Below are 27,095 nucleotides of genomic sequence, written 5' to 3' on the forward strand. Positions count from 1 at the left end.
TTTTCACGCCAAACCTCTCCTCAGCCTTTCCAACTTTGAGTTCTAGAACCCAAGGCCCGACTTCGTTTCTTCAAGATTCCCAATCATGTCTGGACCCAGCCCATAGGGCCGATGGGTGGCTTCCTCTGTTACAGAGGAGGACATTGCGAAGCTTCGGGCAGCCAGATACCTGACCGTGGAGATCCCCCACAGGCTTCCTGCTCAAGGACAGGTTATTCCACTACAACAGGAACCCCCCTATAGCAACGCATTTTTCCGTATCTAAAAGTTCATATATGCGTTGTTAGTGTCTTTACCAACGGAATAGGATGCGTTGCCTTACACGGCGTTGCTAGCGCATAATGCAACGCTTATATTGTCGTTGGTAAAAGGGACCGTTGCAAGAATACAACACATAAAAGAGAATTGTGCAACACTTCTATATGTTGGTGCTTAATGTACAGGAAACAAAATCCCATTGCTTGGCAACGAAGAATTTGCAACGCTTCAAGTTTTGGTTCATATATAGCGTAAACAATATTATTTTTAATACATATTGCCAGCAATTAAATTAATGCTTCACATAATGCTGATAATTATTTATTTCAAGTGAAGAAAAATGAGAGAAAATACTCATGGGAGACAAAAATCATATATTAGATAAAACTGTTTGATTACAATGGTAGACATTACATGAGGAAAATCATCCAAATGGGATGTACTCCCTCCGTTCCTAAATATAAGTCTTTGAAGAGATTCCACTATGGACCACATACGGAACAAAATGAGTGAATCTATACTCTAAAATGCATCTAGATACATCCGTATCTACTCCATAGTGAAATCTCTACAAAGACTTATATTTAGGAATGGAGGGAGTATAATATAAATGTTCTCTTGATGGTGAAACTTAAATTGAAAGCATGCATCAACATCCCTACAGATTAACTAAAACATAATTGAGGAACATCGTCCAACAGGAACATCATCCCTACAACTTTACTAAAACTGAAAGCATCCGTCTCCATCATCATGAACACAAACATCATCGTCATCATAGTAGTATGCTTGCCCACACACCCATATAATCATCCATTTATCTTTTGAATCTACAAACAAAAAAACAAAATGAACTGTTAACACACAAAGCATGATGCAATTCGTGATAGAGGCAGGATATTAGTCACTTACAAAGGTTGCCATGCAAAAAAATTCTGCATTACCAAGAGTATTACAGTTTTTGCGACTCCATACCAAATATTTAGTTTTCACAAGTGCCATATCGACATGCACTACCTATAATTCATTAGTAATTTCAGCACCATCAAGCTCAGATTTAGGATCACAACTTACAATTGTAGCAATACCAGTCTCTGTTATGATTTTTCAGGCTCATTAAAAATACTTTTGGTCCTGCCTGTTAGAGAAAATCAAAGTTACCATTGGCAGAAACATGTCGAGCAAAATAATTAAAAGAAAAGTGACATATAACAGAAAAAGTTCAGAGGCCAAGACCTATCGTGTTTGCATCTTTTCCTTTACTATATGGTCTCTTGTGTTGTCCCATGAGATGCCATCTTTGAAGTCTTTCAAGGGATAAGAGATTATAAGCCAGCTAACACTGAGTTATATTGTGCCATCACACATGTACCTGCCTGCTATTTAAAGGACATACCAATATAAATGGGGCGGGAAATAATGGAAGCGTGTAAAGAATTTAAAATGCTCAAACCATGCCACATTGTAAAAACATACGTCTAGTCAATGCACATAGAAGAAAATGGAAGGAAGCAAGGGAAAAAGCCTTTCAGCATACAACGGCTATAACCCAACATCACACACGTCATATGGTTATGAATACATTCTTCTACGGGTTAATCTCATGATGTGCAACATCTATGAAATTCTATGAAGCCTTTCACTACCAACAAAGTAGTTTTGGTGATGAACGCTTAAAATAATTAAACTTCATATGATAGCTTCAGTGTAGAACACAAAGATAAACATTTTTATTCAAGTAGCAGTATGGTACGATCAACTGCATAATTCTGAGGCACCTACTGGGAGATACTGAAGCAGTATGTTTGAGCTTTAATCAGGTAACAAAATATTACTATATCAATACCTTGGACATATTAAGCCAAAAGATAAATTAAATTTACCGAATTAGTACAAATAAAACATATTAGGCAATATAAATAAGCTTTGAAGTATAAGATCCATCATAAATGAGGTACTCCCAGTACCGGCCCAATGATTTTGCATGAAGTGCAGCGAGGACAGCAGGGAGGATCGACCATTAGTTCATCTTTACCACCAACTCCTAATAAAATAGCTAGTATATATCTATATCAAACTCTAAATAGCACATCTGAGCAGATCAATCAGTAGTGACACTACTAAGAAAAGGAGAAGACACGGCAGAGAAAACAAGACTGTAGCATGCTCGAACAAATAATTAGGACGCCCTGTTTGTAGACTACAAATACAAATTTACTTCTCTTTTCCCCATGGTGTGTATTCTTCTTTGTAAAGGAAAAGCACGTCAAGGGAATAAAGGAGTGATATTACGAATGTAGGTAAGCATAGTACAAAGAGGAAGCATGGACCACACAAGAAGTGTCTAGAATTTGGCAAACCAGTAGAGAGAACCGTGTAGGTATATGTTGTTAATAATATGAGAAAGGGGACATCAATCAAATTCCAAAAGCCAAGTGAATAAATGGAAAACATCCATGGTTTTTTATTCCTGGAACACAATCTAGTTCAACTATCTTTACAAAATACAGAAGTCAGATAAGTTGTAATAGGTGTAGAATTTTATCTAACATGTCACTTGACTAAATAAGTACTACTCGCTCAGCGTAGTTTTATAAGACCTGCTTCTCTAATCTCTTCTACTGTATTTAGGGGTTACACAGTAAACATTTTCTGTTCATAAATCATAAGTAAATCCCAAGATCTGCTTGCTTCAAAAAAAATTGATATGACATGAAGCTCACATAAACATCTTTTAAAATGGCAAGCATAGCTCATGGTAGATGTACTCAATAATATTTTCAGAGTTTTCTGACAAGCAACAGTGATTGATCACCAGATTACCTTCCTTACGCTCTTGAACTCCAACTGTAGTGGGCAGAAAGCCTTATGAAGCTCTGAGTGCTAATAATGTCACCAGATGCTGATGGATGATGATGCGGAGAACTGTGGATCAGAAGCCCTAAGATCCAACAAGTACTCGGCCTTGCCATGCTCTGCACCGATGTCCTTCTCCCCCAGCGTCACAGTGGCTTAGTCGACCGAGCTGCATAAAGTTGTCAAGCTGCTCCTCAGATTGTAGTAGCAGAGAACATAGAGATCGAAATGGTCTTTTAAGCGGATGAAAATATGCAACAAAAAGTTACCAAACTGTGTCTCAAATAAAAGACAGGGCGAAAGTTTTGGGGTCATGTCCATTGCAACATATCAGTGCTTGAGTGTGATTGCATTTCTCTGCACCGAGTGTAGGTAATTATTACTTAGTAGAGAAATTTGATATTGTAACCTGCTCCGAAGTCTCGGAAAGAAATATGAGCATATGACGGCGTGAGTGATCAGGCCTACAACATAAGCAAGTGGCACCGTAAGCAGAAAGTGGAACTTTGAAGCATCAACATCAACCACGAGACTAAGACAACAAGCCTTATTATACAATCAGTCAATCACATAATCAAAGACAACAACCAACGACTGCACAATCAAGTTTCACTTCCATGGGCTGGTGACAAGCTCCTGAGCCATAACTAGAATCAATTCAATCACAGCAAGAGGCCTCAGCTAGAAGCTCCCCTCCGCACCAACCATCTATAATTCAACCTCTCGGTCATTATCAGGGACGAGCAAGTCGTAAGTAGCAATTCCCAACTAGACTGAAGTCGAGTAGAGCAAGATGGGGAAAATAAAATTGGAGAAGAAAAGCGGTCCGGCTCACCACGGCAGCGCGATTGCGAGGGTTGTTGTAGCGGTAACTCTGCCCATAGCCGCAGGCCCTCGTGCGGAGGTAGTAGACGTAGTAGGTCGTAGGGAAGCGGTGACGAGGGGCGGCGCACCGGGAAGCAAGGTCGCAGAGGAGAGTTGACTAGGGACAGCGCGCCAGGATGGAGAATCGCAGGGGGAGTGGTGAGGGGCGGCCTTCCGAGACGGAGGATCGCAGGGGAGTGGTGAGGGGCGGCGCTCCGGGATGCAGGTAGGTTGAGGGGCGGTGGGCAGCGTGAGAGAGATCGAGAGGAACAGGGAGGCTGGGAAAAGGTAATGACCTAGATTAATTGTGAAACCAACTTGGGCCGGGCCACAAGAGTCTGGAGTTGTGGAGGACACATCTACAACGCATATTCTACAATGCTTATTATCTGTATCTGTTGTGAATTTTGCAACATACAGTCAAAACGTTGTAGAATATATGTTGCATTATAGGGGGTTTTCTTGTAGTGTTCCAACTCCCAGATCCGGCGAGAGGGTCGTATTCATCTCTCACTTCCTCCGAGGACTAGGGTTCGCTCTTCACCCCTTCATCCGGGGGCTCATGTTTTATTACGGACTGGACTTTCACGATCTAGCCCCAGATTCTTTCCTCCACGTCTCGGCGTTCATCATCACGTGTGAGGCCTTCCTCCGAATTCCCCCACACTTCGACTTATGGCTCAAGACCTTTAGTGTGAGGCAGAAGGTGGTCAACGGGAAACAGACGGAGTGCGGCGGCGCTGTAGTGAGCAAGCTTACCAATACTCTCTAGCCAAAAGGCTCTTTCACCGAAACTTCCAACCAATGGCAGCGGGAGAGGTTCTACGTCACGGAACCCCGCGGTACCAAGTGGGCGGCTATACCTGCGTTCCGTTCTAGCCCTCCGTTACAGCTTGCATCATGGATTAATAAGGGGCTGGACTGGGGATCAGTTGATGAAGTGCATACTCTACAAAGCCGCATCCAACCCTCCTTGAGAAGGACATCGATCTTGTCAACATGGTTCAAGTAATGCTAGTCCGCCGAGCCCTGCCATGCCAGCGTAGGCCTCTTCGCATGTGGGAGTTTAATCCGGAAGGACCATGAACCCTCCAACACTTCTTCGACACTACGCACAAAGGGATGTGGAAGTTGTTTTTCGGGAAATGAAAACAATGGCCGGACACCACTGAGGACATCGACCTCGACTGCAACCATCCGGATACCTTGGTAAGCGCTCAATTCCCGAATACTTTGTAGTTAAGTATGCCGTAATATGTTACTGAGCAAACTGTCTTCATCCAGGGCTGGATAAAGAAAGCGGAGCGAATTAGGTGTTCGGCCCCCCTCCCCGAAGACTCAGCAGATCCCGTACTAACAAGGATGCTGGCCCCGACACCATACCAGTTGCCTATGGAGGAGGACAAGGCGGAAAGCGGGAGGTGATAACCCACAAGTATAGGGGATCGCAACAGTTTTCGAGGGTAGAGTATTTAACCCAAATTTATTGATTCGACACAAGGGGAGCCAAAGAATATTCTCAAGTATTAGCAACTGAGTTGTCAATTCAGCCACACCTGGGTAACTTAGTATCTGCAACGAAGTATTTAGTAGCAAAGTAATATGATAGTAGTGGTAACGATAACAAAAGTAACGGTAGCAAAAGTAATATTTTTGGTGTTTTGTAGTGATTGTAACAGTAGCAATGGAATAGTAAATAAGCGAAGAACAATATATGAAAAGCTCGAAGGCATTGGATTGGTGATGGAGAATTTTGCCGGATGCGGTTCATCATGTAACAATCATAACATAGCGTGACACAGAACTAGCTCCAATTCATCAATATAATGTAGGCATGTATTCCGAATATAGTCATACGTGCTTATGGAAATGAACTTGCATGACATCTTTTGTCCTACCCTCTCGTGGCAGCGGGGTCCTAATGGAAACTAAGGGATATTAAGGCCTCCTTTTAATAGAGTACCGGAACAAAGCATTAGCACATAGTGAATACATGAACTCCTCAAACTACGGTCATCACCGGGAGTGGTCCTGACTATTGTCACTTCGGGGTTGCCGGATCATAACACATAGTAGGTGACTATAGGCTTGCAAGATAGGATCAAGAACTCACATATATTCATGAAAACATAATAGGTTCAGATCTGAAATCATGGCACTCGGGCCCTAGTGACAAGCATTAAGCATAGCAAAGTCATAGCAACATCAATCTCAGAACATAGTGGATACTAGGGATCAATCCCTAACAAAACTAACTCGATTACATGATAGATCTCATCCAACCCATCACCCAGCAGCAAGCCTACGATGGAATTACTCACGCACGGCGGTGAGCATCATGAAATTGGTGATGGGGGATGGTTGATGATGACGACGGCGACGAATCCCCCTCTCTGGAGCCCCGAACGGACTCCAGATCAGCCCTCCCGAGAGGTTTTAGGGCTTGGAGGTGGCTCCGTATCGTAAAACGCGATGAATCCTTCTCTCTGATTTTTTCTCCCCGAAAGCAAATATATAGAGTTGGAGTTGAGGTCGGAGGAGATCCAGGGGGCCCACGAGGTAGGGGGGGCGCCCTAGGGGGGCAGGCACGCCCTCCACCCTCGTGGACAGGGTGTGGCCCCCCTGGTCTTCATCTTTTGCAAGGATTTTTTATTATTTCCAAATAGACGTTCCGTGAAGTTTCAGGTCATTCCAAGAACTTTTGTTTCTGCACATAAGTAACACCATGGAAAGTCTGCCGAAAACATCGTCAGTCCGGGTTAGTTCCATTCAAATCATACAAGTTAGAGTCCAAAACAAGGGCAAAAGTGTTTGGAAAAGTAGATACGACGGAGACGTATCAACTCCCCCAAGCTTAAACCTTTGCTTGTCCTCAAGAAATTCAGTTGATAAACTGAAAGTGATAAAGAAAAACTTTTACAAACTCTGTTTGCTCTTGTTGTTGTAATATGTAAAGCCAGCATTCAAGTTTTCAGCAAGGATTATGACTAACCACATTTGCAATAACTCTTAGGTCTCATGTCTACTCATATCAATGGCATAATCAACTAGCGAGCGATAATAATAAATCTCGGATGACAACACTTTCTCAAAACAATCATAATATGATATAACAAGATGGTATCTCGCTAGCCCTTTCTGAGACCGCAAAACATAAATGCAGAGCACCTTTAAAGATCAAGGACTGACTAGACATTGTAATTCATGGTAAAAGAGATCCAGTCATAGTGATACCCAATGTAAATTAATAGTAATGGATGCAAATGACAGCAACGCTCTCCAGCTGGTGCTTTTTAATAAGAGGGTGATGACTCAACATAAAAGTAAATAGATAGGCCCTTCGCAGAGGGAAGCAGGGATTTGTAGAGGTGCCAGAGCTCGGTTTTGAAATAGAGATAAATAATATTTTGAGCGGCATACTTTCATTGTGAACATTATAACCAAGAGATGGCGATATCTTCCATGCTACACACATTATAGGTGGTTCCCTAACAGAATGGTAAAGTTTATACTCCCCCTCCACCAACAAGCATCAATCCATGACTTGCTCGAAAAAACGAGTGTCTCCAACTAGCAACAGTCCCAGGGGGAGTTTTGTTTGCAATTATTTTGATTTAGTTTGCATAAAGCATGGGACTGGGCATCCCGGTGACCAGCCATTTTCTCATGAATGAGGAGCGGAGTCCACTCCTCTTGAGAATAACCTGCCTAGCATGGAAGATACGGACAACCCTAGTTGATACATGAGCTATTCGAGCATACAAAACAGAATGTTTATTTGAAGGTTTGGAGTTTGGCACATACAGATTTACTTGGAACGGCAGGTAGATACCACATATAGGAAGGTATAGTGGACTCATATGGAATAACTTTGGGGTTTAAAGGATTGGATGCACAAGCAGTATTCCCGCTTAGTACAAGTGAAGGCTAGCAAAAGACTGGGGAGCGACCAACTAGAGAGCGACAACAGTCATGAACATGCATTAAAATTAATAAACATTGAGTGCAAGCATGAGTAGGATATAATCCACCATGAACATAAATATCGTGAAGGCTATGTTGATTTGTTTCAACTACATGTGTGAACATGTGCCAATTCGAGTCACTTAAATCATTCAAAGGAGGATACCACCCCACTATACCACATCACAACCATTTTAATAGCATGTTGGCATGCAAGGTAAACCATTATAACTCATAGCTAATCAAGCATGGCATAAGCAACTATGGTCTCTAATTGTCATTGCAAACATGTTTATTCATAATAGGCCAAATCAGGAACGATGAACTCATCATATTTACAAAAACAAGAGAGGTCGAGTTCATACCAGCTTTTCTCATCTCAGTCAGTCCATCATATATCGTCATAATTGCCTTTCACTTGCACGACCGAACGATGTGAAAATAATAAGAGTGCACGTGCATTGGACTAAGCTGGAATCTGCGAGCATTCAATAAACAGGAGAGACAAGGCAATATGGGCTCTTGGTTAAATCAACAATAATGCATATAAGAGCCACTTCAACAATTTAATTATGGTATTCTACTATCGACCCCCAAAGAAAGAAAATAAATAAAACTATTTACACGGGAAAGCTCCCAACAAGCAAAAGAAGAATAGGAAATCTTTTTGGGTTTTCTTTTTAATTATTACTACTACAGCAAGAAAAGTAAACTAACTAAAAGCTATTACTAATTTTTTTGGTTTTTCTTAAGGTTTATCAAACACACAAGAAGAAAGCAAGAAAAAGAAAATAAACTAGCATGGATATTACAGTGAAAGAGTATGAGCATCGACAACTAGCAATGAGTGTGTGAACATGAATGTAATGTCGGTGAGAGATACGTACTCCCCCAAGCTTAGGCTTTTGGCCTAAGTTGGTCTACGGCCAAGGATGGCCTGGCGGATATCCGGAGTTGTAGCTGGGGTCGTACTGAGATGAAGAGGACTCTGACTGCCACTGGCTGGCAGTCATCTCCGGATCCCAAAAGTAATCAGACTGTTGTGGAGGCTCAAATTGTGGTTCCGGCTCCGGGGCTGGTGTAGGGTTCCGGTAAGCGTAAATGGCCGCGCATGGAACGAGATACAGACCTTCAGATAAATTAAACAAGGAAGGAGCAGGCAAGGTAATAGTCTCAGGGTGATGTTTATCAAAGAACAATTTGTATTTAAGCTCCCCTTCCTTGTTCTTAACAATAAAGTCATGTGCTACCATACTCTTATAATCTAAATAAGCATTGGGCAGCAATTTTTCTTCTTTCTCATAGAGCCTAATAGGTATGTTATAATGTGTAGCAAGGCGTGAAGCATAAATACCTCCAAAGATGGGACCCTTAGTATGGTTCAGACTTAACCGTTTAGCAATAATACCGCCCATACTAACAGTGTTATCGGAAAATAAACCATGGAACAAAATGATAATATCAGGAACACTAAGGTTTCCACAGTTTCCGCGACCAATCAAGCAAGGACTAGCAAATATGGCAAAGTAGCGTAAAACAGGAAAATGTATGCTAGTGATTCTTGCATCGGAAACCTTCCTGGTTTCCCCCACAGTAATGGTGTCAATAAACCCGTCCACATTTTTACGATGTGGTTCATCTAAGGTACCCTCGAAGGGTAGTTTGCAAACCTTGCAAAATTCATCTAGTGGCATCTTCTTAACAACATCATATAAATGAAACTCTACTGAAGGAGGTGTTTCTTTAGGAAAATAGTAGAAGTTTTGCACAAAAGTATTGGTGAGTAAGAGATACTGATGACGTTGGTCGCGGAGGAAGTCGATGAGTCTAGCATTCTCAGCCAATGAATAGAAATCATCATAAATCCCGGCTTCTCTCAAGAAATCATCGGAAGACCATTCACATGGCCGGACCTCCGCGGTGCGAGGCAAATTATATTTGGGCCTCTGTGCTTCTTCATTCTGCTTTTCCTTCGAGCTTCGGCTCGATGAGCCCCTCAAAAATCTCTTCATTATTTTCTAAAATATTCTGAAATTTTTAGTAACTTCAAACAAAAGTGAACCAAGCTCAAAAAAATTGATAGCAACTACTCCTACAAGTGCCTAGAGCCTATGTCATGCATTAGAACTACTTGGAACCATATAAATTTGACATGCAAGCTCAAGAACATGGTCACCTAGGCAGCACAAATTTGCAATGAATAAAGCACTAGAACAAAAACTAATTGGACCAATGGAGGAGTCACATACCAAGGAACAACCTCCCCAAGCAGTTTTGTGAGAGGTGCTTTGAGCAAGTAGATCGAAAATCGCAGCAAAATGAGCTAGAACTCGTGCTTGAGCTGGATATTGGGGTTTGTGGGAGGAAGAAGGAGTGTGTGGGTGTAGGAATAAGTGGAGGGGGCCCACCATGGGCCCATGAGGCACGGGGGCGCGCCCTCCACCCTCGTGGCCAGGTGCTTGCCCCTCCTGCTGTGTTCTCAGTGCCAGATATTCTCAAAAATTCTAGAAAAAATCATATTCCATTTTCAGGGCATTTGGAGAACTTTTATTTTCGGGCTATTTTTATATTGCACGGTTAAATCAGGAAACAGACAGAAAAATACTATTTTACTTTATTTCAACTAAATAACAGAAAGTAGAGAGGGTGTACAGAAGGTTGTGCCTTCTAGTTTCATCCATCTCATGCTCATCAAAAGGAATCCACTAACAAGGTTGATCAAGTCTTGTTAACGAACTCATTCCGAATAACATGGAACCGGAGAAATTTCGAATAACACTATGTTACCTCAACGGGGATATGCACATCCCCAATAATAAGAATATCATATTTCTTTTTGACAGTAGGAAGAGGAAATTCAAAACCTCCAAATATAATCGATGGAATTTTTCCAATAGAATTGATACTATGAACTTGAGGTTGTTTCCTCGGAAAGTGTACCGTATGCTCATCACCATTAACATGAAAAGAGACATTGCCTTTGTTGCAATCAATAACAGCCCCTGCAGTATTCAAAAAGGGTCTTCCAAGAATAATAGACATACTATCGTCCTCGGGAATATCAAGAATAACAAAGTCCGTTAAAATAGTAACGTTTGCAACTACAACAGGCACATCCTCACAAATACCGACAGGTATAGCAGTTGATTTATCATCCATTTGCAAAGATATTTCAGTAGGTGTCAACTTATTCAAATCAAGTCTACGATATAAAGAGAGAGAGGCATAACACTAACACCGGCTCCAAGATCACATAAAGCAGTTTTAACATAGTTTTTTTAATGGAGCATGGTATAGTGGGTACTCCTAGATCTCCTAGTTTCTTAGGTATTCCTCCTTTAAAAGTATAATTAGCAAGCATGGTGGAAATTTCAGCTTCCGGTATCTTCCTTTTATTAGTGACAATTTCTTTCATATACTTAGCATAAGGATTCATTTTGAGCATATCAGTTAATCGCATACGCAAAAAGATAAGTCTAATCATTTTAGCAAAGCGCTCAAAATCCTCATCATCCTTTTTCTTGGATGGTTTGGGAGGAAAAGGCATGGGTTTCTGAACCCATGGTTCTCTTTCTTTACCATGTTTCCTAGCAACAAAGTCTCTCTTATCATAACGTTGATTCTTTGATTGTGGGTTATCAAGATCAACAGCAGGTTCAATTTCTACATCAATGTCATTACTAGGTTGAGCATCATCATGAACACCATCATTAACATTTTCATTGGGTTCATGTTCATTACCAGATTGTGTTTTAGCATCAGAAATAGAAATATCATTTGGATTCTCAGGTGGTTCAGCAATAGGTTCACTAGAAGCATGCAAAGTCCTATCATTTTTCTTTTTCTTCTTTTTAGAAGGACTAGGTGCATCAATATTATTTCTCTGAGAATCTTGCTCAATTCTCTTAGGGTGGCCTTCAAGATACAAAGGTTCCTGAGTCATCTTACCAGTACTAGTAGCCACTCTAACAGCATAATCATTTTTCTTACTATTCATTTCATTGAGCAAATCATTTTGAGCTTTAAGTACTTGTTCTACTTGAGTGGTAACCATAGAAGCATGTTTACTAATAAGTTTAAGTTCACCTTTAACATTAGCCATGTAATTACTCAAGTGTCCAAGCGTATCGGAATTGTATTTCAATTGTCTACCAAAATAAGCATTGAGTTTTCTTGTTTGACAATAAAATTATCAAACTCTTCTAAGCATTGTCTAGCAGACTTATAGTGAGGAATATCACCTTCATCAAATCTATAGAGAGAATTTACCTTTACTATCTGTGTCGGGTTATCAAGACCATGAGTTTCTTCAATAGGTAATGGATTAAGATCATATGTTTCTTCAACAGGCGGTAAATTAAGACCATGTATTTCTTCAATAGGAGGTAAATTCTTAACATCTTCAGCTTTAATACCCTTTTCTTTCATAGATTTCTTTGCCTCTTGCATATCTTCAGGACTGAGAAATAGAACGCCCCTCTTCTTCGGAGTTGGTTTAGGAATAGGCTCAGGAATTGGCTCAGGAGCTGGCTCAGGAAGTGTCCAATTATTTTCATTTGTCAACATATTATTCAATAGAATTTCAGCTTCATCCGGTGTTCTTTCCCTGAAAACAGAACCAGCACAACTATCGAGGTAAACTCTGGAAGCATCGGTTAGTCCATTATAAAAGATATCAAGTATTTCATTTTTCTTAAGAGGATGATCAAGCAAAGCATTAAGTAACTTGAGAATCCTCCCCCAAGCTTGTGGGATACTCTCTTCTTCAATTTGCACAAAATTGTATATTTCCCTCAAAGCAGCTTGTTTCTTATGAGCAGGGAAATATTTAGCAGAGAAGTAATAAATCATATCCTCGGGACTACACACACAACCAGGATCAAGAGAATTAAACCATATCTTAGCATCACCCTTTAATGAGAACGGAAATATTTTAAGGATATAAAGGTAGCGAGATTTCTCATCATTAGTGAATAGGGTGGCTATATCATTTAACTTAGTAAGATGTGCCACAACAGTTTCAGATTCATAGCCATGAAAAGGATCAGATTCAACCAAAGTAATTATATCAGGATCAACAGAGAATTCATAATCCTTATCAGTAACACAGATAGGTGAAGTAGCAAAAGCAGGGTCAGGTTTCATTCTATCATTAAGAGATTGATGCTTCCATTTAGCTAATAACCTCTTGAGTTCATATCTATGTTTGCAAGCTAAAATAGCTAAAGTAGCTTCTTTATAAAAAAACATAACCCTCAGGAATAACAAGCAAGTCTTCATTATCACTTTCATCAATATAATCAGTCTCAATAATTTCTTTCTCTCTAGCCCTAGCAATTTGTTCATCAAGAAATTCACTAAGTGGCACAGTAGTATCAAGCATAGAAGTAGTTTCATCATAAGTATCATGCATAGCAGAAGTGGCATCATCAATAACATGAGACAGATCGGAATGAATAGCAGAAGCAGGTTTAGGTGTCGCAAGCTTACTCAAAACAGAAGGTGAATCAAGTGCAGAGCTAGATGGCAGTTCCTTACCTCCCCTCGTAGTTGAGGGATAAATTGTTGTCTTAGCGTCTTTCAAGTTCTTCATAGTGACCAGCAGATATAAATCCCAAGTGACTCAAAGAATAGAGCTATGCTCCCCGGCAACGGCGCCAGAAAATAGTCTTGATAACCCACAAGTATAGGGGATCGCAACAGTTTTCGAGGGTAGAGTATTCAACCCAAATTTGTTGATTCGACACAAGGGGAGCCAAAGAATATTCTCAAGTATTAGCAACTGAGTTGTCAATTCAGCCACACCTGGATAACTTAGTATCTGCAACGAAGTATTTAGTAGCAAAGTAATATGATAGTAGTGGTAACGATAACAAAAGTAACGGTAGCAAAAGTAATATTTTTGGTGTTTTGTTGTGATTGTAACAGTAGCAACGAAAAAGTAAATAAGCGAAGAACAATATATGAAAAGCTCGTAGGCATTGGATCGGTGATGGAGAATTATGCCGGATGCGGTTCATCATGTAACAATCATAACATAGGGTGACACAGAACTAGCTCCAATCCATCAATGTAATGTAGGCATGTATTCCAAATATAGTCATACATGCTTATGGAAAAGAACTTGCGTGACATCTTTTGTCCTACCCTCCCGTGGCAGCGGGGTCCTAATGGAAACTAAGGGATATTAAGGCCTCCTTTTAATAGAGTACCGGAACAAAGCATTAGCACATAGTGAATACATGAACTCCTCAAACTACGGTCATCACCGGGAGTGGTCCCGACTATTGTCACTTCGGGGGTTGCCGGATCATAACACATAGTAGGTGACTATAGGCTTGCAAGATAGGATCAAGAACTCACATATATTCATGAAAACATAATAGGTTCAGATCTAAAATCATGGCACTCGGGCCCTAGTGACAAGCATTAAGCATAGCAAAGTCATAGCAACATCAATCTCAGAACATAGTGGATACCAGGGATCAATCCCTAACAAAACTAACTCGATTACATGATAGATCTCATCCGACCCATCACCGTCCAGCAAGCCTATGATGGAATTACTCACGCACCGTGGTGAGCATCATGAAATTGGTGATGGAGGATGGTTGATGATGACGACAGCGACGAATCCCCCTCTCTGGAGCCCCGAACGGACTCCAGATCAGCCCTCCCGAGAGGTTTTAGGGCTTGGCGGCGGCTCCGTATCGTAAAACGCGATGAATCCTTCTCTCTGATTTTTTTCTCCCTGAAAGCAAATATGTAGAGTTGGAGTTGAGGTCGGAGGAGCTCCAGGGGGCCCACGAGGTAGGGGGCACGCCCTAGGGGGGCAGGTGCGCCCTCCACCCTCGTGGACAGGGTGTGGGCCCCCTGGTCTTCATCTTTTGCAAGGATTTTTTATTATTTCCAAATAGACGTTCCGGGAAGTTTTAGGTCATTCCGAGAACTTTTGTTTCGGCACATAAATAACACCATGGAAAGTCTGCTGAAAACATCATCAGTTCGGGTTAGTTCCATTCAAATCATACAAGTTAGAGTCCAAAACAAGGGCAAAAGTGTTTGGAAAAGTAGATATGACGGAGACGTATCAGGAGGACCAAAAGCGGCCTCCATCCCGAAGGTATATCAGACATTGCGTCCGAGGGAATCAAAATTCCATCGTCTGAAGACAAAAGTGAAGGAGAAGTCAAGGTCTCTTCCCCTCAGGGTAAGAAAAGGGCTGCCTCCGAAGATTAGGAGGAAAGGGTTTCTAAGCGAGGCAAGGTGCCTAGTCGGGTGGCTCGGGCTTGGAGGATGGCATCCTCGCATAGTCCCATGATGAGGAGAAGCCTCTAGCCGAATTGTAAGTGAACAAGGATGTTTTTAAACATATCCCGTTCCTTTCCTGTTACCAAGGTAACATCTAGAATATATGTTTTTGCAGCTCGGCAAATAGTCTTCTTCACCAATCCTCTTCCTTGGGAGATCTTTTTCCGGAGATGATGGAAAGCGAGACACCTCCACCGGTCTCCTCGCGCAATAAGGCGGACGACTTTGAGGTGTCATCCCAGAGGGTCTCTGCTGATCAACAAGTGGTGCGAGGGGTGATGAAGACACTACCCGAAGGTGATACTTCGGTAGCCCAATATCCGGGGGCCAACAATAAAGGCCCTGGACTGTCCGGTTTACAGCCGGAGACGACTCTGGGGACAGATGAACAGATCCCTTCGAAGTGAGGCCGTACTCATACAGCAGCTTCCGGAGGTCCAGAAGCGCCGGTATATTGACGAACATGCTGCGACAGGCGTCTGTCTCGGAGGAACATCGTACCTTGATGGGTATGGTGGTTGAAAAGGTTCTGTCCGCGAAAAGCGGATTGAATGAAGCCTGCGCGAGCCTGTTAAGAGGCTTTGAGGTTTGTACTGAAACAACTTTGAGTGTGTTTTATTCACAAACTGCACCTGTGTATAGGTAGTAGCCCCTGAGACTCTGATTGGCTTCCCAAGGGAGGTGATCAGAGGATCAAAAAGATATGCCCAGGAAATAATCTGATTAATTGGAACACAGGCTGTCACCCTCTGGCGACTGCCCAGACTACAGAGGTTCCAGATCTGCAGCGGAAGCTTGATGTAGCAGATGATGACATTACGCTTATCAACATGCAGCTTGACGAGATGCAAGGTATGTCTCGGGATTAGTCATTACATGCACGTGCTTGTAATTGATCATGATGCCAAGAATTGTATACTGAAATATGCATGACTGTAGATGGTGCCGCCGCGGTCGAGATCCTTCGGGCTGAACTGGCCCGGGCCAAGGAGCAAGCCCGGATTGATAATGTGGCTGCCGAGATGGCATCTGCTGAGTTAAAGGCCGAACAGGCTGCTCGGCGCCAATGCGAGGAGAGTATATCCAAGATGGCGCGTGAGTTAAAGGATGCCACTAGCCGCTGTGAATTCCTCGAGAAGGATAATAAAGCCAAAACAGTTGATATTGACAAGGCCTTACGAGAGGCGAAAGAAGCGCGGTCCGAATCTAGAGCAGCCCGGGAGGAGATCCGACAAGCTGGGGAGATCGCGGCTGGTAAGCCCTTTTTATTGCAAACTAAGTTCGGTGATCCGAATTATGCTGCGCTTAATCAAGTGTGGAGTTCTCCAGACGCGTTATTGGACTTGGCGAGGAGTGCTTCCGATGCGGCGCAGTTTTACCAGGCGCAAGAAGGGTATGCAACGGAGAAGCTTTTCTGGTCACAATTCGGTGCGTCAAAACGCCCATTGTTGCTGAACGAACAGACGACCCAATGGGCCGAGCTCCATAGACTATCCGGTTCGGCCATGAAGGACGTCGTGACCGGGCTGTGGCCGAACGAGCCAATTCCGAATAGTTATTTTGGTTTGGTGCGGCGACTTGCTGATGCGGTGCCGCGTATCATCGTTGTTAAGCGGTCAGCGTGCATTGAAGGTGCATGGATGGCCTTTGCCCATGTCAAGATATACTGGGCAAAGATGAAGGCCATTGATGTTGCAGCGAAGGGTCCACCCAAGGGTAAGGATCATCACGCACCAGAGCATTATTTCGAGGATGTCCTGGAGGGTGCCCACTTGATAGAGGGTCAATGCTCGAAAAACATGATATTCGAGTGAGATGTATGGAAACTTGTAAAAAACAACATTATAATAAGGTTATTTTATGTAGTTTTGCCTAGAATTTTTGTTCCTCCTGTGCGGCCGTTTGTGTACGGGGGTGTTCGGAAAAGCATTTGATCACTCTTAACCCAACGTCTTGGAGGGCTTTAACACTTTCACTTAGCCATAGGAGTTTTATGGGGGGGGGGCTACGATATAGCCCCTGATATGTACACAGCTTACTCCAATACGGTGCGTTACATATATGACCTGAAGAAAAAGGTCCTTCCTATAATACGGAGGGAATCGCGAAAGATTCCGATAAGTCATCGAGTGGTTGACCAGCTCTCGCTGCATCATGACAGTCAGTTTTTGGCTTTCTCTACTGATGTGCTTGACCAGATGAACCGGAAGCACAATCGCAGTAGTTCTCCCTTTACTACCCTAGCCGATAGAGCGGAACGTAAGGTAGCAAGCACAGGAGCCGGGCAACCCAACTATTGACCCAAGACATGATTCAGAGCTGATGCATATAAGGCCAAACATGCGACGCCGAAGTACGCTATAAAGCTGTTCGGACTTGTCGGTAACTCATTTGTTCCCATACCGAGCCCCTGGCAAGTTATGCCGAGGTGTATGTGTGAAACAACCATAGGAGCCAAATTCGGTTCTTTTAGAAAAAAGTGAATGCTGGATGTGGATTATGTTTACTGGGACCTGAGTGATGTGCCCATCGTTATTTTATAGATAACAAAGCCGCAACCCCGGCTATTTGACATGCCCGGGGTCGAGGGTGGAGGAAAAAGGCACTTTACAGGCTCGAAATAAAGAGTGAAATCTACAAAAAGTTATTTCGGACCTCCTGTCGCACGTCTGCGCCGCCTGTCCTCGGTGAGGGGACTCCCTGACAGAAATAGCCCTTAGGTGAGTGTACGAACCCGAACTCCGATAGAGTCCATGAGATGACCAATGCAACCTTTGCGTCACCTGTGGTAAAGAATAATGAAAAATAAAGAGTAGTTAGAAAATAAACAGAAGTTATGGGGGTACTTGCAGGCTCGTCCGTATTGTGCTTCCGCCGATGCCCAGGGTATCTTAAGTGCATAGTTATGTATGCGCGGTACAAATTTTGCAGGTGTATGAGGTGGATGGCGGAAGCCGAACTGCTAGTCCCGCTCCGGAATTGGTCGATCGTGTTGAATGGAGACCGGTGGCTTAATGGCCGACAAGGTATGCGGTTTCATAAGACCGCTTTGTACTTCGGCTAAGGTTGTCGTAGTATGATCCTCGGTCCGGAGGGAGTGCTTCTCCTGCACCTTTGTAGAGTTGTGTGTCACATATACCATGTTCACTGTTTTTACTTCGGGGGGAAATTGCTTCTGACCCCCGGTATTTGGTTGGTGAGTCTCTTCGTCGTTGCTATCACCGGGCGGCCTCCTCCCCTTGTGTTCGGTGTTGAGCTTGCCGGCCTGCTTGAAGACCCAACAGTTTCTGTTGGTATGATTAGCTGGTTTATCGGGGTGGCCATGAATCTGGCAGGGCCGATCCAATATCTTGTCTAAATTGGATGGTCCGTCTCTGTTTGCCTTGAATGGCTTTTTCCGTTGACCGGGTTTGGGACCGCTGAATCCGGCGTTGACCGCTGTGTCGTGCGTTTTTTCATTAGTATTGAGACGTTTGTGCTTGCTGCGTCGCGGCTTGCCATTGCCGTATCGGACTTCGGAAGTGCCCGGATCGCTAGCGCTGCTGCTTCTACGAGCGAGCCCAGCTGTCTTCTCCCGTGCAAAAGTGGGTCATCAGAGTGGTAAGGGCTGACATGGGTTTTGGTTTTGCTTGACCGAGGTGGCGGGCGAGCCACTCGTCCCAGACGCTGTGTTTGAAGGCCGCTACGGCTTCCGCGTCCGGACAATTGACGATTTGGTTCTTTTTAACTAAGAACCTAGTCCAGAGCTTCCTGCCTGACTCTCCGGGCTGCTGCACAATCTGACTTAAGTCATCGGCATCTGGTGGCCGGACATGTGTACCTTGGAAGTTGTCACGGAAGGCGTCTTCCAAGTCTTCCCAGCTGCCAATAGAGTTTTCCGGCAGACTGTTAACCAGTACCGAGCTGGTCCTTTGAGTTTAACGGTAGGTATTTCATGGCATGGAGGTCATCTCCGCGGGCCATATGGATATGGAGAAGAAAATCCTCGATCCACACCGCGGGATCAGTTGTTCCATCGTATGATTCAATATTCACGGGTTTAAACCCTTCTGGGAATTCAAGCTCCATTACTTCGTCAGTGAAGCAGAGTGGGTGTGCGGTGCCTCTATATTGGGCCACGTCGCGACGTAGCTCAGATGAAGTCCGTCTGCGGTTTTCGGCCCGGGCGTGACTAGACTTGCCACGTCCGAATAGGTAGCCGGCGTTGCGTGTCGAGGCATGTCCTTGCGATCCGTAGATCCATCTGGTATGTTCTGCTCTACTGTCCAGGTCCTGCCGAGGGTCGTATGTATGACCCCGAGCTGTTTTATCTCTGTTTTTTCATTGGGGTGAGGCGGGCTGCTGTTCGGCTTGAGCTGCCGCTTTATTCCGACCGCGTTGTGGTCGGTCGGCCACATTGTCCCGTCCGTGTGGTACAGGTTCCGTCGCCTCCTCATCAAACTGAGGTAGCAATCTACGCTTCGGGTAACCCTTGGTTGGGCACTTGAGGCCGTATTCTTTGGCGGCTAGGATATCTGTCCATCTATCGTTGAGCAGGACTTGGTCAGCTTGAAGCTGCTGCTGCTTCTTTTTCAGGCTCCTTCAGTGGCTATTAGCCGGTGTTTAAAGCGCTCCTGCTCGAGAGGTTCCTCAGGCACGATGAAATGCTCGTTGCCGAGGCTCTCCTCATCCTCGGAGAGTGGAAGATAATTCATGTCCTCTGAGTCTTCGTGTATGGCCTGTTCATCAGGGCTAACGTGCCTGTCTTCCCGTTCATCTTGTTCGGAGGTTGCCTCAACAGGGTCTTCATTGTCTTCGGCATCGTCCGGAGTATTATTTTCTCCGGTGCCGGTATTGCTATCTTATGCACAACATGACTTAGAGCGGCGCAGCTGACGCCGGCGTCTGGGCTATGTCTCAGGAGGCTTATCCTCAACTGGATCTTCTTTGTCATCGTTGTTAGTTTCTTTAGGTGTATCCACCATGTATACGTCGTACGAAGAAGTGGACGTCCAACGTCCGGGAAACAGCGGGTTTTGGCCTTGTTCCTCATCGTCATCGTCGTCCATACCGTCGATGTCTTCAGAGCCGTAATCGAGCATGTCGGTTAATTCCTCGATAGTGGCTAAGTAGTGGGTGGCGGGTGGGAAGCGAAATTCCCCGTCATCAGCCTCCAGTTCGAACCGGATATAGTTCGGCTGTGAGTTCCCCGATAAGGATAGATTTTTTTAATGAGTTCAGGACGTCGCCTAAAGGTGAGTGCCGGAAGATGTCCGCGGCGCTGATGACCCACAAGTATAGGGGATCTATTGTAGTCCTTTCAATAAGTAAGAGCGTCGAACTCAACGAGGAGCAGAAGGAAATGATAAGCGGTTTTCAGCAAGGTATTCTCTGCAAGCACTGAAATTATCGTTAACAGATGGTTTTGTGATAAGGTAATTTGTAACGGGTAACAAGTAATGAAAGTAAACAAGGTGCAGCAAGATGGCCCAATCCTTTTTGTAGGAAGGGACAAGCCTGAACAAACTCTTATATAGAGAAAAGCGCTCCCGAGGACACATGGGAATTATCGTCAAGCTAGTTTTCATCACGCTCATATGATTCGCGTTCGTTACTTTGATAATTTGGTATGTGGGTGGACCAGTGCTTGGGTGCTGCCCTTTCTTGGACAAGCATTCCACTTATGATTAACCCCTATTGCAAGCATCCACAACTACAAAATAAGTATTAAGGTAAACCTAACCATAACATGAAACATATGAATCCAAATCAGCCCCTTACGAAGCAACGCATAAACTAGGGTTTAAGCTTCTGTCACTCTAGCAACCCATCATCTACTTATTACTTCCCAATTCCTTCCTCTAGGCCCAAACAATGGTGAAGTGTCATGTAGTCGAAATTCACATAACACCACTAGAGGAAAGACAACATACATCTCATGAAAATATCGAACGAATACCAAATTCCCTTGACTACTTATAGCAAGACTTCTCCCATGTCCTCAAGAACAAACGTAACTACTCAAAAATCATATTCATGTTCATAATCAGAGGTGTATTAATATGCATAAAGGATCTGAACATGTGATCTTCCACCAAATAAACCAACTAGCATCAACTACAAGGAGTAATCAACACTACTAGCCACCCACAGGTACCAATCTGAGGCTGTGGGACAAAGATTGGATACCAGAGATGAACTAGGGTTTTAGAGGAGATGGTCCTCGTGAAGATGTTGATGAAGATTGACTCCCTCCCGATGAGAGGATTGTTGGTGATGACGATGGCGATGATTTCCCCCTCCCGGAGGGAAGTTTCCCCGGCAGAACAGCTCTGCCGGAGCCCTAGATTGGTTCTGCCAAGGTTCCGCCTCGTGGCGGCGGAGTTTCTTCCTGAAAGCTTGCTTATGATTTTTTCCAGTGTAAAAGACTTCATATAGCAGAAGATGGGCACCGGAGGCCTGCCAGGGGGCCCACGAGGCAGGGGGCGCGCCCAGGGGGGTAGGGCGTGCCCCATCCTCGTGGTCAGGGTGTGGGCCCCCTCTGGTACTTTCTTCGCTTAATATTTTTTATTAATTCCAAAAATGACTTTCGTGAAGTTTCAGGACTTTTGGAGCTGTGCAGAATAGGTCTCTAATATTTGCTCCTTTTCCAGCCCAGAATTCCAGCTGCCGGCATTCTCCCTCTTCATGTAAACCTTGTAAAATAAGAGAGAATAGGCATAAGTATTGTGACATAACGTGTAATAACAGCCCATAATGCGATAAATATCGATATAAAAGCATGATGCAAAATGGACGTATCAACTCCCAAAAGCTTAGACCTTGCTTGTCCTCAAGCGGAAGCCGATAACGATAAATATGTCCACATGTTTAGAGATAGAGGTGTCGATAAAAATAAAATACGGACATGAGGGCATCATGATCATTCTTGTAACAGCAACATATATGGATATTGTCATATGATTTCTTGTGCTCAAGTAATAATCTATTCACAATGTCAAGTATGAATCAGAAACTTCATTGAAAACTAACAAACTATAATCTCAGTCATTGAAGCAATTGCAATTTATCATAACATGGGAAAGAGTCAATATAAGAGCTTTTCAGCAAGTCCACATACTCAACTATCATTTAGTCTTTCACAATTGCCACTCACGCAATACTTATGGTTATGGAGTTTTAATCGGACACAGAGAAAGATAGGGGCTTATAGTGTTGCCTCCCAACCTTTTACCTCAAGGGTATGTCAACCATAATAATTAATGCTAACTTACATCCAATTGGATATATATATATATATATCAGGATCTTTCCAACACAAGGTGCTTGCCAAAGGATAAAATGTAAAAAGGAAAGGTGAAGATCACCATGACTCTTGTAGAAGGTATAAGACAAAATTAAAAGATAGGCCCTTCACAGAGGGAAGCAGAGGTTGTCATGTGCTTTTAGGGTTGGATGCACGAAATCTTAATGCAAAAGAACGTCACTTTATATTGCCACTTGTGATATGGACCTTTATTATGCAGTCCGTCGCTTTTATTTCTTCCACATCACAAGATCGTATAAAGCTTATTTTCTCCGCACTAATACATATTTAGAAAGCAATTTTTATTGCACGCAACATGACAACTAACTTGAAGGATCTTACTCAATCCATAGGTAGATAAGGTGGACTCTCATGGCAAAACTGGGTTTAAGGGTATTCGGAGGCACAAGTAGTATCTCTACTTGGTGCAAAGAATTTGGCTAGCATGAGGGGGAAAGGCAAGCTCAAAATGTTGGATGATCCATGACAATATACTTTATTTCGGATATAAGAAAACATAACCCATTACCTTGTCTTCCTTGTCCAACATCAACTCTTTAGCATGTCATATTTTAATGAGTGCTCACAATCATAAAAGATGTCCAAGATAGTATATTTATATGTGAAAACTTCTCTTTCTTTATTACTTCCTATTAATTGCAACGATGACCAAAACTATGTTTGTCAACTCTCAACAACTTTTATTCATCATACTCTTTATATGTGAAGTCATTACTCTCCATAAGATCAATATGATCTCTTTACTTCTTTTTATTCTTTCTCTTTCTTTTATTTCCTCACGATCATAGCAAGATAATCAAGTCCTTGACTCAACACTAATCTTTATTATATATAGCTCATGAACTTGATTACATAGAAGGATCATAAATCAGAACTCAAAACTAAATCATACTAATACTTTATTCTACTAGATCAAGATATTACCAAAAGGATCGAACTAAGAAAAAAGGTAAAGATAGAAGTGTGATGGTGATACGATACCGGGGCACCTCCCCCAAGCTTGGCAGTTGCCAAGGGGAGTGCCCATACCCATGTGATTATGTCTCTTTTGCTGGTGAAGGAGATGGAGGTGATGATGGATAGTCGCACATCGAGCGTAGGAGGTCCTACAATTTGCGGATAATGCCCTTGAGTGCGATGATATGCTCCTTCAACAAAATATTTTCACTTGTGAGATACTTGTTTTGTATAAAAGCTAACTCAATCATCTTGAAAGCTTCGATCTCAGTTGGGGTAAGAAGATTATATTGTGATCAAGTTGAAGGATGTCTTCTGCTGCCGGAACTTGGTCCTCCATGGCCTTCTTGATCCCATCATCCATGTTGATCTTCCCGGGTTCTTCTCTCTTCAGCTCTATCTTCATTAGCCAAGCATCGTTGTCACCATTGTTGGAGGAGGGGGACGACATGATGCCTGGCCTTGACAAGCTTGGCAGAAAACAGCTCGAAATTAAAACAGAGGATATTTGCATGGTACGGTGGTCAAAACCTTCGGGAGATTAAATAATGAATTTTTACTGACCAAAAGAAGTATCATGCAAGAAAACGGAGTCCGGAGGGCACACGTGGTGCCCACGAGGCAGGGGGCGCGCCCAGGGCATAGGGCACGCCCTCCACCCTCGTGGACGCCTCGTGTCCTTCCCGGACCACTTTTTATTTTCCTATTTCACTACTAGGAAAAGGCCTACTAGTGGCGCACCAGTTTTGCCTACTAATGGCGCACTATTGGTGCGCCACTAGTACCACGCCACTAGTAATTAATACTAATGGCGCACCACTGGTGCGCCATTAGTATAGGCCACGGTGCGCCATTAGTATTTTTGAATTTTGAAGGCGGGAAAATAGTAGTGGCGCGCCGTCTAACCCCCACCGTGCGCCATTTCTATTTTTGAATTTTGAATTTGGATCTGGATCGCGATTTTTTTGCCCATTTTTTGCTCGTTTTTTTGCTCATTTTTTTGCACGATATTTTTTCAAATTTTGTTCTCGTTTTTGTATCTTGTACGTTCTTTTGCCGTGTTATTTTGCCGGAGAGGAGTTCGCCGGAGAGGAAGGCCGAGGTCACTGGAGAGGAGGAGGAGGAGGAGGTCACCGGAGAGGCGCTCGCCTACATCGCTGGAGAGGAGGAGGAGGTCGCCGGAGAGGAGGAAGGAGAAACCGTGAGGGGAGGGGAGGAGAGGAGGGAGGAGGAGCTCACCGGAGGGGAGGGAGGAGGAGATCACCTGAGAGGAGGGAGGAGGAGATCACCGGAGAGGTGGAAGGAGAAACCGTGAGGGGAGGGGAGGAGAGGAGGGAGGAGGAGGTCGCTGGAGAGGAGGAGGAGGAGGTCGCCGGAGAGGAGGAGGGTAGTATGGTGGAGGAGAGAAGGGGGGATGGAGTGGAGGAGAGGAGGAGATGGAGTGGAGGAGAGGTGGAGTGGAGGAGAAGAATGAAGAGGTAAGGAGGAGAGGACCACGCCCAGCCATATATACAGCATAGTAATGGCGCACCGTGGGCAGGTGCGCCATTACTAACTTTTATTTATTTATTTTATTTATTTTGAATTTTGAAGGCGGGAAGATAGTAATGGCGCACCATGGGCAGGTGCGCCATTAGTATGTTTGAATTTTTTTGAATTTTTTGCCTCTCCAGATCTTAAAAGCCCCGTATCTTTTTTTCTGTTAGGTTTTTGAGGATTTTGAAAATGTTTAACGGGGTTCCCCCGGTTAAATTCGGATGTAACTTTTCGAGTAGATGATTTTTCATATAAAAAACTTTTTTCATCCGAGTTCGTATGCAAAAGTTATGCCCATTTTACAAATTCTCGAGAGATTTTGCAAAAAAGTCGAAAATTCATGTTTGTAAATTTTGCTAACAACTAGACCACATATCACATGGGAATCTTATTTTCTTTTATTTTTTTGACATTTCATCATTTTCTTTTATTTTTTTTGAAACTGAAAAGGCGGTCCACGGGGGGGGGGGGGGGGGGGGGTGCATTCGGGGGAATGTTTGGGCCAAATTAGTAATGGCGCACCGTGGGTGTGGTGCGCCATTACTAGTTACTAGTAATGGCGCACCACACCCACGGTGCACCATTAGTAGTTTAAAAAATAAAATAAAATAAAAATTGAATTTTTTTGAAACATAATTACTAATGGCGCACCGTGGGAGTGGTGCGCCATTACTAGTTTAACTAGTAATGGCGCACTATCCCCTGGTGCGCCATTACTAGTTTTGAAAAAATAAAAAAATAATTTTTTGTACTAATGGGGCACCGTGGATGCGGTGCGCCATTAGTATTTGCACACTAATGGCGCACCAACACATGGTGCGCCATTACTATTTAGTAATGGCGCACCACATGCACAGTGCGCCATTACTGTCCATATTGGCTATAGTTGTTTTTGTAGTAGTGTTTTCTTAAATATTCCAAAACAGAGAAAAATTGCCATAAGAATTGTTTTGGAGTCGGTTTACTTACCGTACCACATACCTATTTCGGAGTCTGAAACGTTCTGGAAAGTGTCCCTTATGTATTCCTCCGGGGTTACGGTTTCAATAACATTGGTTTCAACATTTATAGGATCACCTGCGATATAATGTTTGATTCTTTGACCGTTCACCACCTTCGGATTTGTGCCTTCGAAGTTGTTGATTTTTATGGCACCGGAACGATAGACCTCCTCGATAACGTAAGGACCTTCCCATTTAGAGAGAAGTTTTCCAGCAAAAAATCTTAAATGAGAGTTGAATAGCAACACATAATCACCTACATTAAACTCACGCTTTTGTATCCTTTTGCCATGCCATCTTTTGAATTTTTCTTTAAACAGTTTGGCATTCTCATAGGCTTGGGTTCTCCATTCATCAAGTGAGCTAATGTCAAATAGCCTCTTCTCACCGGCAAGTTTGAAATCATAATTGAGCTCTTTAATGTCCTAATATGCCTTATGTTCTAGTTCGAGAGGTAAGTGACATGCTTTTCCATAAACCATTTTATACGGAGACATACCCATAGGATTTTTATATGCAGTTCTATAGGCCCATAATGCATCATCAAGTTTCTTGGACCAATTCTTTCTAGATCTATTAATAGTCTTTTACAAAATTAATTTGAGCTCTCTGTTACTGAATTCTACTTGACCACTAGACTGCGGGTGATACGGAGATGCAATTCTATGAGTAACATCATACTTAGCAAGCATTTTACGAAAAGCACCATGAATAAAATGTGAACCACCATCAGTCATTAAATATCTAGGGACTCCAAACCTCGGAAAAATAACTTCTTTAAGCATCTTAATAGAGGTGTTATGATCAGCACTACTAGTTGGAATAGCTTCTTCCCACTTAGTAACGTAATCAACAGCAACTAAAATATGTGTATACCCATTGGAGGAAGGAAACGGTCCCACATAGTAATAGCCCCAAACATCAAATGGTTCATTAACAAGTGAATAATTCATAGGCATTTCCTGACGTCTACTAATATTACCAATTCTTTGACATTCATCACAAGGTATGACAAACTTACGGGCATCTTTGAAGAGAGCAGG

General features: G+C 43.1%; 1 long non-coding RNA gene across 11 annotated transcripts; it reads right to left on the reverse strand.

The window, feature by feature from the left end:
* Positions 1–858: 858 nt before the first annotated feature.
* On the reverse strand, positions 859–4,289 carry LOC109757766 (uncharacterized). Of its 11 annotated transcripts, none has more exons than XR_012187135.1 (5): positions 3,950–4,286; positions 3,389–3,471; positions 3,082–3,283; positions 1,495–1,634; positions 859–1,396 (listed from the first exon to the last, which is right to left on the reverse strand). It is a non-coding gene; the product is annotated as an uncharacterized lncRNA (long non-coding RNA). The 11 variants fall into 11 exon arrangements; XR_012187132.1 differs by having other exon boundaries at positions 3,384–3,471; positions 3,950–4,285; XR_012187136.1 differs by lacking the exon at positions 3,389–3,471 and adding an exon at positions 3,524–3,578 and having other exon boundaries at positions 3,950–4,284.
* Positions 4,290–27,095: the final 22,806 nt, after the last annotated feature.

The sequence above is a fragment of the Aegilops tauschii genome, chromosome 6, assembly GCF_002575655.3.
Source record: "Aegilops tauschii subsp. strangulata cultivar AL8/78 chromosome 6, Aet v6.0, whole genome shotgun sequence".
Taxonomy (NCBI): Eukaryota; Viridiplantae; Streptophyta; class Magnoliopsida; order Poales; family Poaceae; genus Aegilops; species Aegilops tauschii.